This window comes from Aegilops tauschii, chromosome 3 (assembly GCF_002575655.3).
Source record: "Aegilops tauschii subsp. strangulata cultivar AL8/78 chromosome 3, Aet v6.0, whole genome shotgun sequence".
Lineage (NCBI taxonomy): Eukaryota > Viridiplantae > Streptophyta > Magnoliopsida > Poales > Poaceae > Aegilops > Aegilops tauschii.
In genome coordinates, this window is record NC_053037.3 from 302327090 (window position 1) to 302332212 (window position 5123).

Sequence of the window (5123 nt, forward strand, 5' to 3'; positions counted from 1 at the left end):
TGGGATGCAGTTGCATCTTGGAAAGGTTGCGCCTCCCTAGCCCCCCAGCAAAGGGAGCAAACATCCACACCCGCAGCGACCAAGCAAATCATGGCCCGCACAAGAAAAGAGGATAAGAAAGGGGTTCGAACCATGATCATGGCCACAACCTGGGAGCTATGGAACGCAAGGAACAACAGCGTTTTCAGGGCGAAAGAAGCAGAGGCATCGAACATCACCAGGGCGATCAGGGAAAACTTAGAGCAATGGCGGCTCGCTGGAGCCAAGGCACTGGAGCCCCCGTTCGGGGATTTTGGCGCGAGATAAAACCTGAAGCCAAAGAACGGGGGTTGGGGGGAGGGGGGGTAAAACCACCCCCTCATATCATTTTTCTTCATCTTCTTTTCCGTTTTATCCTTTTGATCGCTTTGATCAAACCCTGTATTCTTTCACCCCTCTGCTAAATCAATGCAAGCCAGCCGAGCTGGATCTTTCAAAAAAAATGAAGACGTGCCCAATTAAGCGGCGACGCGCGGGGCGGCGGAGCGGGCAAGTTGATGAAGACGTGCCCAAGTGAGCAACGGCGCGCAGGGCGTTGAGTCGGGCAGATGCAGTCGCGAGGCGCGGATGGTTGAGTGAAGTTGATGAAGACGCTTACGGGGTACACACGAGTGGTCGAGTGCCTGTGGACTGTCCCAGCGAATGGTTGACCGGAGCGAATGCTATCCGAGTGAGCAAATCATGTCCTGAGTTAACGGCAGAGTGCTTATGTCGGTGGGAGGAGTCGTTGCGTGCAGGGTGTGACCAGCCCCCGACTCCCGCACGCGTCGGGCTTGTGTCTCCCATCGCGAAAGCTGCTGCAGTGTATCTGATGTCAAGGCGAGAAGAGTTCCCGAATGCCCCCGCCGCGTCGGGCAGTTGAAGCCGATGGGAGGAGTGGCACTGCCGGTTGCTGTGCTTCTTTGTGAGGAAACCGGGTCGCCGGTCGATCAGATGTTGCCTTGCTGAGCCAGCCACTGCTGACCTTGGCCTCGCGCGCCCTGTCTGAGCAAGATGCCTCTGAGCGCCTGCGCCGTTTGCTCGAACGCAGCAGGAGCGTGGGATTACAACCGCTGCGGCCCGCATCGGCCATCTTGCTCCAGTCGCCTCCTGAGCTGGGTCAAGTGGCGTCTCTCGCCAAGCTGATGAGGAGACGAAGCGATCATCTTCGAGCTGCAGGGAGACGAGGCGGTTGACTGGGCGCAGAGCTCGGGCAGCCGCCGAGCAATAAATCACAAGTAATTAGGTGTGATTGCTTGGCCGACCAACACATTGAAGGAGTTGCCCATGTTCTGGACGTGTACGCAGAATCTACATGCAAGAGAGCGCTAATTAAGCAAGAGTTAGAGCCATTCATGCATGTAATGAACACTTCCCACGGCCATTTATCTCCTGCATGCAGGACATAAATGGGAAGGAATTAAGATTAGTAGGAAAGTGAAGGCGGGGCGCAGAGCTCCCTGGTCAGCCACGGCGGTGGCGGCTTTGGCACGGGTTCGCAGCGAGGTGAGGCGGTCCATGACAAATCCGAGTGCGGGGTGACATTCTTCTACGAGGCAGCGTGCGGGCGGAGCTTGAGGCGGCGGCGAGTCGATCCGGTGATCCCCGTCTTGTTGTGACCGAGGACATGGACAACATCGGCATCGATGCCGCGTTAGGTCCATGCATCGACTGCGGGGGTCGCCGCCGCGTGGTTGACGAGGGATGCCGCTGCAACGCGCCGTGTCAGGCAGTCATAGAGATGAGGTGGCCATTGCAGCGCCAGCCCTGCGCCCACGTCACCACCACCATAGCCGAGCACCCCCGCCGCCGGAGGGACAGCTGAGCGCATGCCGGCTGACGGGCGAGCTGAGTTCGATGGGGAGGAGGACGCAGGAGGCGCAGGTCAGCGCGCTGGCGGCCGTGCGTGAGGACGATGGCCACGACCTTTGGCACAATGCATCGGTGCCCCATTCCCTTCCTCGTCTCTTCTCTGATCTATTCATCGCAAGATTTCGTTGTTGATCCCGATGGGTGCCTGCTCGTACAGGGAAGACAACAACGGACTTGTTTAGATCCACGATGATTGTTAGAGCAACTCTAGCAGACCCCGCAAAACGCCGGCCCGCAAAACGCGTTTGAAGTTCTTGCAAAACCGCTTTTGCGGGCCAGCGAGGGCTAGCACAGATGCAGACCCCCCAAACGGACCCGTAAAAAAGTATATTCACGGAATATGCTTTTTTACGGGTCGGCTATGCGGGTTTTGCTCGGGCAACAGCGCAACGACCCGCAAACAGAAAAACTGCAAATCTGAAATTTGTCATAGGGCCTCACAAACAAGTTCAAATTCGAATGACATAACAGTTTGCGCGCAAATAAAAGCGAAGTTCATTACGCAAAAGAGGGCATGCAAAGGTATGCGCCCATGTTCGGCATCATCTTGGGGGTCGATCTTCACTCGGCGCCATGGAGTCCATCTTGAAGTCCATCGGCGCCACCGTAGCCACCTCCGTCGCTTGTTCCAACTCCCGCACCGAAATCATCCACATTGCCACCGTATGGAGCAGAGAAAACATCACCAGAACTGGCAGACGGACCGGCCGAGGCGACCATTCTCCTCTTCAAGATCTCTCTCCTTGCCATATCATGCCATGTTTTGGTGACGTCGTCCATGTCATTGCGGTTCATTGACATGATCTTGTTCTCTTCGGCGAGCAACAATGACAGCGATTTGTTTTCAGAGGCGCGTACTTTTCTCTCCTCAATGGCAGCTCTGCGCAGCCCCTCTTCCTTGAGCATTTGCCATTTTTTTGCTTCTCTTTTGCCTTCTTTTCGGCCAACTCTTTCTTGATCTCCGACGACTTCAACAACATTAACTCGTTTGGTTGCACCATGGCATCAATCTTCTCCCTCAAGCTCGATGCTTCTTGCTCTCTCTTTATCTTCTCTCTAGTCTTCTTGTCGCCATCGGGCTTGTTCAAATTTCTTGGGCCATCATCATCCTCATCTTCATCCATGTTTGTAAGTGAGCCTCTCTTTGGTGGGGACTCTTTGTCGATCAACTTCCACTTGTCGCACTTTTGGAGCAAATCCCAACAATGCTCTAATTTGAAGAATCTGCCTTCCGAAGCTTCCATGTCCTTGTATCTATGTTGAGCAATCTTGTCCTACACAATGCGAACAAGATGTTGCAATCATTTTTCAAGATACATAATGATGATGCACAACTTGAACAAAGGCAAAGCAAACTCACATAGTCGGACTCCACGGTGCCACTTGGAGGTGCATTGCGTACTTGCTCCAAGCAAGTTGCCCAACGGCTGCACATTGGCTTGATGTTCTCCCAATGACCTTGAAGCGACCGAAATGTGCGTGGAGTCTTGTTGGGGTAGTTTTTCATAATGCGGAAGTATTGATCTTCGATCCTTTGCCATTATCTCTTGGCGGTTTGATTAGTAACCGTGCATGCATCAAGAGACACCGCACTCCATGCTTTGATCAAAGCTTGATCTTCCAAGATGGTGTAGTTCTTTGATCTTTGGCTTTTCCCAGCTTTTGCTTGTGAATTCTCAAACGCTTCCGCTTCGATCTCAGCCAAGTCGTCCGCACAACCATGGTCGTCCACGCCGCACTCTGTTTCATTGTAGTCGAAAGGTTCGAAGGGGGCTTGATCAATGTCAACCATGTTCGTGTCCAACAAGTTCACGAACTCGGTTGTTGCATTGTTCAAACCACCGCTATACCGAACGATAACAAGTCACGAGCTATTGAAAAACAATGGCGAAAATGAAAGAGAATCACCAAAGTCCGAAGAGATATACCTTCCGGCCATTTCGTCGAACACCTCGCTCGCGGGTGGAGCGGCAGCGTTGTTCGGCATCGCCGGAGCACCTCCTTGCGGGGGGATGGAGTGAGAGGTTGAAGAAGATTTGTTCCTTGAAGTCAAAACCTTCCTCCGCTTTGCGCCCGCGGCCTTGCCGACCTTCTCCGCTGCCGGCCGGGATCGCATAGCCGCATTGCCGCCTGGAGCGCGGGCCATCGCGGCGGGGGCACCCGGATTCCCGCCTTGCACAAGCACGTTGCCCTGCCACTTGTGGGCAGGCGTGGCGTGTGCTTGGGCGATGCCGGCGGGGCCTACATGTCCAGCGACGAGATCCACCCGAGGGGAAGGGGCGTGCGCGACCTCGACGGTGACGGTGGGCAGCATGGGGTCGTCCATGGCAGCGAGGGACGGCCGGGGAGGAGCAGCCGGAGCTTTCGGAGGGGGGCAATGGTGGCGGAGGGTGCGGGAAGCGGGAAAGGGGGCGCGGAAATGTCCCTCCCGCCAAATCTCGCGCCGGATGGGGGTTGAGCTCGGGTCGGCCTCCCAGCCCGTGAAGATAGAGGTTGGGGAGAAGATTTGCCGCGCCCCGCAAAAATTTTTGCGGGCCGGGGCGTTTTGCGGGGTCTGCTCGTGCAGGTGTTTCGGCCCTGACCCACAATTTGGCGGTTATTTTGCGGGCCGGGGCGTTTTGCGGGGTCTGCTAGAGTTGCTCTTAGATCATATAAGAAGATAGTATAGGAAGAAATATCTTGATTGATCCATCTGTGAACAGTCAAGCACGCCTGCAGCGTCAGGTGAAGATGTATCTTCTCCTCTTCTTCTGAGACGCTTCAATTACTTTCTGCGAAGATGAACGATATGATCAGGATGAACATAAAATTAAACATAGATGAATGAAAAAACCATCGGCATCATGGCTCGATAGCCGCCATGCCCCATGGTGGGCGCCAACTGTCGTGGGAATGATTCCGACAATAATAAGGGATAGGGTAAATGATGTGGAGCATCCTACGGTCATCTCCTTGTACACCTTCATAGCACCTCAAGCCCCAAGTGGACCTACCGGACTTAAGGTGAACCCGCTCCTCTTGGAGATTTACATGAATATATCCATTGGACGTGGTTGATACCTCACCATGGAATGTTGTGCATCATTAGGTACAAGGGCAACCACCACCAAGCAGCTAGGAAGCTTCCCGGAGGCCAAGGAGAAGGACCCCAAGACCCAAGAGCTGACCGGAGGTGTCAAGATGAAGAAAACGAAGCGTGCAGAAATTGCACTACTGGACAGTCCGGTCCTCAC